This window comes from Notamacropus eugenii, chromosome X, assembly GCF_028372415.1.
Source record: "Notamacropus eugenii isolate mMacEug1 chromosome X, mMacEug1.pri_v2, whole genome shotgun sequence".
In the NCBI taxonomy this organism is placed as follows: Eukaryota; Metazoa; Chordata; class Mammalia; order Diprotodontia; family Macropodidae; genus Notamacropus; species Notamacropus eugenii.
The window spans coordinates 29,271,308-29,282,763 of record NC_092879.1 but is presented as its reverse complement, the minus strand read 5'-3'; the positions used below and the strand labels follow the sequence as shown (position 1 = coordinate 29,282,763).

Genomic DNA, 11,456 nt, shown 5'->3' with positions numbered 1-11,456 from the left:
ACTCGCTCTCTGTCTCTCTAGCTCTCTCTCTCTCTCGCTCTCTCTTTCTCACTCTGTCTCTCGCGCTCTTGTTCTCTCCCTCTCTTGCTCTCTCGCTCTCGCTCTCTCTCTCTTGCTCTCTCGCACTCTCTGTCTTGCTCTCTCTCGCTCTGTCTCTCTTTCTCTCTCTGTCTTGCTCTCTCGCTTTGTCTCTCGCTCTCTTTCGCTCTCGCTCTCTCTGTCTCTCTCGCTCTCTCACTCTCTGTCTCTCTCGCTCTCTCTCACTTGAGCTCTCTCTCTGTCTCTCGCTCTTTCTCTCTCTTGCTCTCTCTATCTCACTCTCAATCTCTCTCACTGTCTCTCTTGCTCTCTCTCTCGCTCTGTCTCTCTTTCTCTCTGTGTCTCTCTGTCTTGCTCTCTCGCTTTGTCTCTCGCTCTCTCTCGCTCTCTCTCTCGCTTGCTCTGTCTCGCTCTGTCTCTCTCTCTCTCACTCTGTCTCTCTCTGTCTCTCTCTCTCTCTCGCTCTCTCACTCTCTCGCTCTCTCTCGCTTTCTCTTTCTTTTTCTCACTCTCTTGCTCTCTCTGTCTCTCGCTCTCTCTCAATCTCTCTCACTCTCTCGCTCTCTCTCGCTCTTGCTCTCTCTCTCTCTCGCTCTCTCTCTCGCTCTCTCCCCTTCCCTCTCTCACTCTCTCTCTCTGTTTCTCTCCCCCTGTCTCTTGCTCTTTCTGTCTCTCTCTCTCTGTCTCTCTCTCCCTCGCTCTCCCTCTCGCTCTCTCTCTCGTTCTCTCTCGCTCTCTCTGTCTCTCTCTCTCTGTCTCCCTCTCTCGTTCTCTCTCTCTCTCTTTCTCTTTCTTTCTCTCTCTCTGTCTCTTGCTCTCGCTCTCTCGCGCGCGCGCGCTCTCTCTCGCACTCTCGCTCTCTCTGTCTCTCGCTCGCTCTCTCGCTCTCGCTTTCTCTCGCTTTCTCTTCCTTTCTCTCGCTCTCTCTCGCTATCTCTCGCGCTCGCTCTCTCACTCTCTCTCTCTTGCTCTCTGTCTCTCTTGCTCTCTCTCTCTCTCGTTCTCTCTCTCTCTGTTTCTCACTCTCTCTTTCTCTCTCTGTCTCACTCTCTCTCTTCCTCTCTCTGTCTTGCTCTTTCCCCCTCTCTCTCTCAGTCTCTCTCACTCTCTCTGGGGCTCTCTCTCTCCCTCTCTCTCGCACTCTCGCTCTCTCTCACTCTCTCGCTTTGTCTCTCGCTCTCTATCTCACTCTCTCTGTCTCTCTCTGTCTCTCTCTCTGTCTCTGTCTCTCTCTCTCTCTCTCTCTCTCTCTCTCTCTCTCTCTCTCTCTCTCTCTCTCTCTCTCCCGCTCCCTCTCTCACTCTCTCTCTCTGTCTCTCTCTCCCTCGCTCTCCCTCTCGCTCGCTCGCTCTCGTTCCTTCTCGCTCTGTCTCGCTCTCGCTCTCTCTCTCGCACTCTCACTCTCGCTCTCTCTCGCTCTCACTCTCTCTTTCTCTCTCTCTCTCGCTCTCTCTCACTCTCTCTGGGGATCTCGCTCTCACTCTCGCTCTCTCTCTGTTTCTCACTCTGTCTTTCTCTGTCTCGCTCTCTCTCTGTCTCTCTCTGTCTTGCTCTCTCTCTCTCTTGCTTTGTCTCTCGCTCTCTATCTCACTCTCTCTGTCACTCTCGCTCTCTCTGTCTCTCTCTTGCTGTCTCGCTTTCTCTTTCTTTCTCTCTCTATCTGTCTCTCTCTAACTCTCTCTGTCTCTCGCTCTCTCTCACACTCTCTCGCTCACTCTCGCTCTCTGTCTCACTCTGTCTCTCTCGCTCTCTGTCTCTCACTCTCTGTCTCTCTCGCTCTCGTTCTCTCTCTCTGTCTGTCTTTCGCTCTCTCTGTCTCTCTCTCTCTCGCTCGCTCTCTCGCTCTCTCTCACTGCCTCTCTTGCTCTCTCTCACTCTCTCTCTCTCTCTCTCTCTCTCGCTCTCGCTCTCGCTCTCGCTCTCTCTTGCTCTCTTTCTCTCTCTGTCTCTCTCTCTCTTGCTCTGTCTCGCTCGCTCTCTCTCAATCTCTCTCACTGTCTCTCTGGCTCTCTCTCGCTCTCTCTCCCTCTCTTGCTCTCTCTCACTCTCTCTTGTTTTCTCTCTTTGTCTCTGTCTCTCGCTCTCTCTCTTGCTCTCTGTCTCTCTCGCTCTCTCTCACTTTGTCTCTTGCTCTCTCTCGCTCTCTTTCTCGCTCTTGCTCTCTCTCTGTCTCTCGCTCTCTCGCGTGCGCTCTCTCTCGTTCTTGCTCACTCTCTCTCGTTCTCACTCGCTCTCTCGCTCTCTCTCGCTCTCTGTCTCTCTCGCTCTCTTTCTGTTTCTCTCTCACTCTCTGTCTGTCACTCTCTCTCTCTGTCTTGCTCTCCCTCTCTCGCTCTCTCTCACTCTCTCGCTTTCTCTTTCTCTCTCTCTCTGTCTCTGTCTTGCTCTCTCTCGCTCTTGCTCTGTCTCTCTCTCTCGCTCTCTCTCACTCTCTGTCTCTCTGGCTCTCTCTCACTCTCACTCTCGCTTTCTCTTTCTTTCTCTCTCTCTCGTTCTCTCTCACTCTTTCTGGGGCTCTCTCACACTCTCTCACTCTTTCACTCGCTCTCTCTCTCCCTCTGTTTCTGCCTCGCTCTCTGTCTCTCTGGCTCTCTCTCACTCGCTCTCGCTCTTGCTCTCTCGTTTTCTCTTTCTCTCTCTCTCTCTGTCTCTCTCACTCGCTCTTGCTCTCTCTGTCTCTCGCTCTCTCTCTGTTTCTCTCTCACTCTCTGTCTCTCTTTCTCTCTCTCTCTGTCTTGCTTTCTCTCTCTCGCTCGCTCGCTCTCTCTGTCTCTCTCTGTTTCTCTCTCACTCTCTGTCTCTCTTTCTCTCTCTCTCTGTCTTGCTTTCTCTCTCTCGCTCGCTCGCTCTCTCTGTCTCTCTCTCTGTCTCTCAGTCTCTGTCTCTCGCTCTCTCTCTCACACTCTCGCTCTCTCTCACTCGCTTTCTCTCACTCTCTCTTGCACTCTCTCTCGTTTTCTTTTTCTTTCTCTCTTTCTGTCTCTCTGTCTCACTCTCTCACTCTCTGTCTCTGTCTCTCGCTCTCTCTCTCGCTCTCCCGCTCTCTTGTTCTCTCTTTCTCACTCTCTCTGCCTCTGTCTCACTGTCTCTGTCTCTCTCTCTCTCTCGCACTCTTGCTCTCTCTTTCTTTCTTGCTCTCTCTCACTCGCTCTCTCTCACTGTCTCTCTCGCTCTCTCTCGCACTCTCTCACTCTCTCTCTGTTTCTTTCTCTGTGTGTCTTTGTCTTTCTGTCTCTCGCTCTCTCGGTAGCTCTCTCGCTCTTGCTCTGTCTCTCTCACTCTCTTGCGCTCTCTCTCTTACTCTCACTCTCTCTCGCTCTCTCTCGTTCTCTCTCACTGTCTCTCGCTCTCTCTCACACTCTCTCGCTCACTCTCTCGCTCGCTCTCGCTCTCTCTCACTGTCTCTCTTGCTCTCTCGCTCTCTCTCTCTCTCTCTCTCTCTCTGTCTTAGTCTCACCCTCTCCCTCTGTCTCTCGCTCACTCATGCTCTCTTTCTATTTCTCTCTCTCTTGCTCTCTCTCTCGCACTCTCTCGCTTACTCTCTCGCTCGCTCTCTCACTCGCTCTCACTGTCTCTCTCGCTTTCTTTTTCTTTCTCTCTCTGTCTCGCTCTGTCTCTCGCTCTCCCGCTCTCTCGTTCTCTCTCTCTCTCTCTCTCTCTCTCTCTCTCTCTCTCTCTCTCTCTCTCTCTCTCTCTCGCTCTCGCTCTCGCTCTCGCTCTCGCTCTCTCTCGCTCTCTCTCTCTCTCTCTCTTTGGCTCCCTCACTGTCTCTCTATCTGTGTGTGTCTCTCTGTATGTCTCTCTTTCACACTGTCTCTCTCTGTGTCTCTTTCAGTATGGACTCTCTTTGTCTCTCTCTCTGTCTCTCACTTTCACAGTCTCTCTTCTTCTGTCTCTCTGTGTGTCTCTCTCTTTCACTCTCTCTCTCTCTACTCCGTCTCTATTTCTCTCTCTTTTACTCTCTCTCTTCCTCTCTCTTTGTCTCTCTCTGTACGTCTCTCTCGTTCACTCTCTGTCTCATATATATATGTGTGTGTATATATGTATATAATCTTTGTCCCTCTCTGTTTTCCTGTCTTTGTCTCCCTTTGTCTCTCTCTGTGTGTCTCTCTCTCTTCTCTTCTGTCTCTCTCACTCTTGTCTCTCTGTCTCTCTCACTCTCTCTCTGTCTGTCTGTATGTGGTTCTCTCACTATCTTTTTCTCTATTTCTCTCTCTTTGTCTCTGTCTCTCACTGTGTCTCTCTCATTCTTTCATTCTCTCTCTACCCCCCCGTCTCTCCTCTCTTTATGTCTCTGTCTTGCACTCTCTCTTCCTCTCTCTCCGTGTCTCTCACTCTCTCTATCTCTTCCTCTCTCTGTGTCTCTCTTTTTCATTCTCTCCGTCTGTCTCTCTCTGTATCTCTCTCGTTGACTCTCTCTGTTTCTCTCTCTCTTTATCTGTCTCTCTCTCTCTTTCACTCTCTCTCTCCTCTCTCTCACCTCTCTCTCTTCCTTTCGCTCTTTCTCTGTGTGTCTCTCTCCTATACTCCCTCTCTCTTTCTCTATTTCTCCATCTTTCTGTCTCTCTCTGTTTTGACTCTCAATCTGTCTGTCTCTCCTCTCTGTCTCTGTCTCACTTTCTCTCTATCTCTGTCTATCTCACTGTCTCTCTCTACGTCTGTCTGTATGTGTCTGTCACTATCTCTCTGTCTCTAATTCTCTCTTTGTCTTTGTCTCTATGACTTTCACTCCCTCTTTCACTCTCTCTCTGAGTCTCCTCTGTCTCTCTGGCTTTCTCTGTTTCTCTCTCTTTGTATCTGTCTCTATCTCTCACTCTCTCTTTGACTCTATTTCTACTCTCTGTCTCTCTCTTTCACTCTTTTTCTTCCTCTCTTTAACTCTGTCTCTTTTTATTTCTCTATCATTATCTGTGTCTCTCTGTATCTCTCACTTTCTCTCTTCCTCTTTCTCTGTCTCTCTCGGTGTCTCTGTCTTTCACTCTCAGTCTCTCTTCTCTGTCTCTCTGTTTTTCTCTCTCTTTCACTGTCTCTTTCACTCTGTGTCTCTCTCTATCTCCCTTTGTCTCTGCCTCTATGTCTCTCTCTGTATTTCTCTCTCTTTCACTCTCTTTCTGTCTCTATGCTCTCTTCTCTCTCTCTCTCTGTTTATGCTCTCCATCTCTCTTTCTCTTTCACTCTGTCTCTTCCTCTTTCTCTGTATGTCTCTCTCTCTTTCACACTCTGTCTCTCTCTCTGTGTCTCTTTCAGTTTGGACTCACTCTTTGTCTCTTCCTCTCTCTCTTTCACTCTCTTCATCTCTTTAAGTGTGTCTCCATCTTTCACTCTCTCTTTCTGTCTCTCCTCTCACTCTTTCTCTTTCACTCTTTGTCTTTCTGTCTCCCTGTTTCTCTCTCTTTCCTTCTCTCTCTCTGACTCTCTCTTCTCTCTCTGTCTCTCTTCTCTCTGTCTCTCTCTTTCCCTCTCTTTCTTCCTCTCTCTCACTCTGTGTGCATCTCTCTCTCTTTCACTCACTCTATCTCTGCCTCTCTCTATTTCTCTTTTTTTCTCTCTGAATGTCTCTCTCCTTTCTCTGTCTTGCTCTGTCTCTCCCTCTCTCTGTCTCTCCCTCTCTCTCTGTCTCTCTCTCTGCTAATCTCCCTCTCTTTGTCTCTGACTCACTCTGTATCTCTCTCTCTTTCACTCTCACTCTGTCTCTCTCTGTGTGTGTCTGTCTCTTTCCCTCTATCTCTCTCTGTCTCTCTTTCACTCTCTTTCTGTCAATCTGTGTGTGTCACTCTCTTTCACTCATTCTCTCTCTGTTGCTATCTCTTTGTCTGTGTCTCTCTCAGTCTCTCTTTCACTCTCTCTCTCCTCTCTTCTCTCTGTCTGTCTCTCACTCTCCATCTCTCTTTGTCTCTGTCTCTCACTTCTTCTCTCTCTCTCTCTTTCACTCTCTCTCTGGCTCTCTCTCTATCTCTACTTTCTTTCTGTCTCTCTCCACTCTCTGTCTCTCTGTCTTTCTGTTTTTCTCTTTTTGTCTCTGTTTCTATCTCTCTTTTCACTCTCTCTTCATCTCTCTCAATGTGTCTCTATCTTTCTCTCTCCCCTCTGCCTTTCTTTCTCTCCCTCTTTGTCTCTCTCTGTCTCTCTTTGTATCTCTCTTTTTCTCTCTCACTCTCTCTCTGACTCTGTGTGTGTGTTTCTCTTTCACTCTGTCTCTCTCTGTTTCTCTATTTTTATCTGCCCCTCTCTGTCTCTTTTTCTGTCACTCTTTCACTCTCTCTGTCTCTAGCTCTCCTCTGCGCGCTCTCTCTCTCTTTTCTCTCCTCTCTCTCCGTCTCTCTCCTTCACTCTCTCTTCCTCTGTGTATGTGTGTCTCTCACTCAATCTACCTCTGTCTCTCTCTGTTTCTCTCTCTTTGTCTCTGTCTCTCAGTGTGTCTCTCTCCTTCTCTGTGTTGCTCTCTCTCTCTCTCTGTCTCTATCACTTTCACTCTCTTTTCCACTCTGTCTCTCCTCTCAGTCTCTGTCTTTCACTCTCTGTCTCTCTGTTTCTCTTTGTCTCTGTCTCTATGTCTCTTTCACTCTCTTTCACTCTATCTCTCCTCTCTTCTCTCTCTCTGTCTGTCCTCTCTCTGTCTCTCTCACTCTCTTCCTCTTTGTCTCTGTGTGTCTCTTTCTTTCATTCTCTCTCCATCTCTCTTTATTTCTCTACCGTTATCTCTCTCAGCCTCTCTCTGCCTGTCCCTCTCTTTTACTTTCTCTCTTCCTCTTTCTCTGTGTCTCAGTGTCTCTCTCTTTCACTCTGTCTCTCTGTTTTCTGTTTCTCTCTGTCTATGTCTCTCTGTCTCTCCTCTCTGTCTCTCTCTTTCACTCTCTGTCCCTCTCTGTTTTTCTCTGTTACTCTCCTTGTCTCTGTCTCTCTATATCTCTCTTTCACTCAGTCTCTCTCCTCTCCTCTCTCTCTAGCTTTCCTCTCTGTCTCTCTCACTCTCTCTTTGTCTCTGTGTGTGTGTCATTATCTCTCTGTCTCCATTTCTCTCTGTGCCTCTCTGTTTATCTTTTTCATCTCTCTCTCATCTTTGTTTCTCTTTCTCATTAACTCTCTCTTCCTTTCTTTCTTTCTGTCTATCTCTGCATCTCTCTCACACTCTGTGTCTCTCGGTTTCTCTCTACCTCTTTATCTCTGCCTCTGCCTCTCTTTCATTCTCTTTCTTCCTCTCTTTCTGTATGTTTGTCTCTTTCACTCTCTCTCTGACTCTCTTCGCTCTATCTTTCACTCTCTCTCACTCTCTCCTTGTCTCTCTCTCTCTCTCTCTCTCTCTCTCTCTCTCTCTCTCTCTCACTCACTCTCTGTGTCTCTTTCCTTCTGTCTCTCTCTATTTCTCTCTTTTTCTCTTTCTCTGTATCTCTCACTCTTTCTCTCTCTCCTCTCTCTCTTTTACTCTCTCTCAGTCTCTTTCTTCTCTCTCTCTCTCCGTGTGTCTCTCACTGTCTCTCCTCTCTCTCTTCTCGCTTTCTCTCTCTTTCTTTCACTGTCTCTTTGTGTCTCTCTCTGTCTCTCTCTTTGTGCATATCTCTCTCTTTCATTCTCTGTCTCTCCCTCTGTCTCTCTCTGTTTTTCTTTTGTCTTTTTGTCTCTCTCTGTGTCTCTCACTCTCTGTCTCTCCTCTCTGTCACTCTTTCACTCTCTTTCTCTGTTTCTCTCTCTTTGTCTCTGTCTCTATCTCTCTATCACTCTCTCTGTCACTCTCCCTCTCTCCGGCTCTCTCTCTCTTCTCTCTCTTTCTGCCTCTCTCTTTCACTCTCTCTCTTCCTCTCTCTCTTTCTCTCTTCCTTTCTCTCTCACTCTCTGTCACTCTCTATTTCCCTATCATTATCTCTGTCTCTCTCTTTCACTCTCTCAGTCTCTTTCTCTCTTCTCTGTCTCTGTTTTTCTCTTTTCCCCTTTCTCTCGCTTTCTATTTCTGTATCATAATCTCTGTCTCTCTCTGTCTTGCTGTCTCTCTGTCTCTGTCTGTCTCTCTGTCTCTGTCTCTGTCTCTGTCTCTGTCTCTGTCTCTCTCTCTCTCTCTCTCTCTCTCTCTCTCTCTCTCTCTCTCTCTCTGTCTCTCTCTCTCCCCTCTGTCTCTCTTCTCTGTCTCTTTTCTCTGTCTCTCTATGTTATTTGGACTGGACCTGTGATTTTATCGATATGGAGAACAAGGAAATTCCCTTTACCAATGTAGGTCAGCTCCTTTTTTGTAGCTTGTAGTCTTAGAGAATTGCCTGGAGAACTGAGAGGTTAAGTGACTTGCTCAGAGTCATGCATCCAGGATGAGTCAAAGGTAACATTTGGGCCTAAATCTTCCTGATTCTAAGTCCAGCTCTCTATCCAGTATACCACATTGGCTTTCTTTTGCCTCAGTCACTTGTATGAATAAGTCAGGGTGCAGTTTTAATTTCATACTCTGTCCTTCTCTAATTTTATTATTTCTCTTAATTTTATATTAATTATAGTCTTTGCTCTAACAAACTGATGATCCGACAGACTACCAATTAATATCAGGAACAAGTCATTTTCTACTCCACTGAAATATAATCAATTTCATTTTGGTATTGTTATTTGGTAGTCTCCATAGTGAGTACCTTGGTATTCTTTTCTGGAAGAAAGTATTCATGACAAATAGTCATGAGGCTTCTTTATAGTCTACAAGTATTTGATCTCTCTCAGTCTTTGGCTCCTGATCTATATTTCTCAACATATTTTCCATTGAACAGAAGAGGATAGCAGATGGATTAAAAAGCAAAATCCAACAATATGTTACTTACAAGAAACATACCTAAAACTGAAAGATATATACAAAATTCAAAGAAGTGGCTAGAACAAAACCTGTCATGCTTTACCTGAAGCAAGCATAGTAATCATGATCTCAGACAAAGCAGTAGCAAAAATAGACCTAAAAAGATAAACAGGGAAACTACATTTTGCTGAAATCTAACACAGACAGTGAATTAATATTAATACTTAACAAAAGTGCCAAATAGCATAGCATTTAAATTCTTAAAGAAAAAGTTAAATAAGTTGTAGAGAGAAAAAGACAGTATAACAATAATAGTTGGGGACATCATATTAGCCATCTCAGACCTAGATAAATCTAAACAAAAAAGAAGTGAAGAACAAGAATAGAATTTTAGAAAGGTTAGATACAAATCCCTGGAGCCTAGTGAATGGGAATAGGAAGACATATACCTGTTTCTCAGCTGCGCGTGACACCTTCACAAAAATGGACCATATTTTAGAGCATGAAAAAATGAAAAATAAATGCAGGACAACAGAAATATGAAATGCTTCTTCTAAAGACTACAAGACAATACATATATTCAGTAAAGAGCTGTTAAAGAAATTATTAGAAATTAACTGGTCTACATAACTTAATCTTAAAGAATGAGTGTGTCAAAGAAAAATAGAATAATGTAAATTATGAGTAGGTCAAATCATACTAGTAACATCCTGACAAAGACTATGGGCTCCGAATACAGACTGAGACATAATTTTTTGGAACTTAGCAAAGAGAGGAATTCGTTTTGCTTGACTATATATACATATATGTTTTTAACTGTGGCTTTTATTTTTCTTGCTTTCTCAATGAAGGGCATGGGGGAAGTGGGAAGGAGATTAACATATATCATTGTTTGAAAATTATTTTCATGAAAATTTTAAAAATAAATGGGACTACAATAATATATGTATTTTAAGTACTGCATGAACAATTTATTTTAAAAAAAAACTGATGGTGTATTAGGGCACAGGGACATTATAAAACATGCAAAAAACCCCCAGAAATAATATGCTCATCCATTACAAGCCACACTGCAACAAAAAGAGTAATCAGTTCAGCAATCACATATAGAAGGCATAGACCCACAAGGAGACTTAATAATGAAATTCTAAATAATGAATGGGCCTTTGGGTATTAAAAAAGTTAGTGCCTGGAATATATTATGGACTTGAGAAATGCATGTTCAAGGGACTTCTGTATAACAATAATGATGGTGATAATGATAGCTAACATATATATATATATATATATATATATATATATATATATATATATATATATATATATAATGCTTATTATCTGCTGGGCACTAAGTTACAATTACTATCTCATTTGAGTCATTCAACAACCCTGGGAGGTAGGTACTATTATTATTCCCATTTTACATATGAGGAAACTGAGGCAAACAAAGATCAAGTGACTTGCCCAGGATCATACAACTAGTACGTTTCTGAGGTAGGATTTGAATCTAGGTCTTCCTAACTCCAAGCCCAGCACTCAATTCACTGTATCACCTAGCTGCCTCTCAGACATTTATGTTTCCTTAGGGATTCCAAGGACAAAGGAGTTCACTGGGGAACCAGGAATGGCAGGCTGCATTGTGGATGTGACTGATTACTAAAGTAGTCTGGTCACAACAGGTTTCCCTGTGCCCCAGCTGTATAAATCAACCAGCTGTTACTATGGAAAGACAGAGAAAAGCTAACAATAGAGGTGTTGGTAGCTTATCCAAATGGAAGTGGAAAGGATTTGACCAGTTTCCTCTAGCCACATTGGCGCATAAACAAGGGAACCCATAGCTAGAGTGCCCCTCCACCTGCCTCTAGCCTTTCCCTGGGATCACTCATCTTCCACCCAAGTGAAATCTCCTTTCTTAACTGAGCTTGAGTCGCCAACATAGTCACCATCTCAGAGATCAGGAAGCCTTTGTCATCTTGGCAACCTTTCTTTTTTGGAGCCCATTATCCTTCTTTAACGCTACCTTGATTCCATGTCACTTCTCATATATTTTGATTATAACTGGAGTAGTAAACATAACAATAATAATGTTACCATATAACTCATTATATAAATAATATTATCATTATTATTATAGCTGGCATTAATAGAGCTCCTACTATGTGCTAGGCACTGGGTTAAGCACTTTACAAATATGATTTCATGTAATACTACAACCCTGGGAGGTAGGTGCTACTTACCATTTTGCAGTTGAGGAAACCAAAGCAAATAGAGGTGAAGTGACTTGCCCAGAGTCACACAGCTAATAAGTGTCTGAAGCTATAATTCAACTCAAGTCTTCCTGAGTCTGGACCCAGAGCTCTAGCCACTGTTCCACCAGGCTCCAAACCTGATTGGGTGGAAAAGAACAGTAAACAATGATGACTTTCTGATCAACATTTTGCCACGACTTGTCTAAGAAAACATCATATAACCTATTTGTATACCTTGCTCACTCCACTACCTGCTCTCCATGCCCCCTGCACCAAGAATTAAAGCCTTGAAACAATCCAAATGCATGCAAATCAAGACTTACAAAGATTGTTGATCACTCTAGCAGGGAACTGGAAAGAATGCAATTACTCAATGATGGGGAATGGTCAAAAAATGGTGGCAATGG

At 44.5% G+C, this 11,456-nt stretch overlaps 1 long non-coding RNA gene across 1 annotated transcript in view; it reads right to left on the bottom strand.

Annotated features, from left to right (window-relative positions):
* LOC140515343 (uncharacterized) overlaps window positions 1-11,456 on the bottom strand; it is a 69,081-nt gene that overhangs the window by 16,687 nt on the left and 40,938 nt on the right. The window contains exon 7 of the long non-coding RNA XR_011970983.1: window positions 11,038-11,186. This is a non-coding gene — a long non-coding RNA (uncharacterized lncRNA). The remainder of the gene's footprint in view (window positions 1-11,037; window positions 11,187-11,456) is intronic.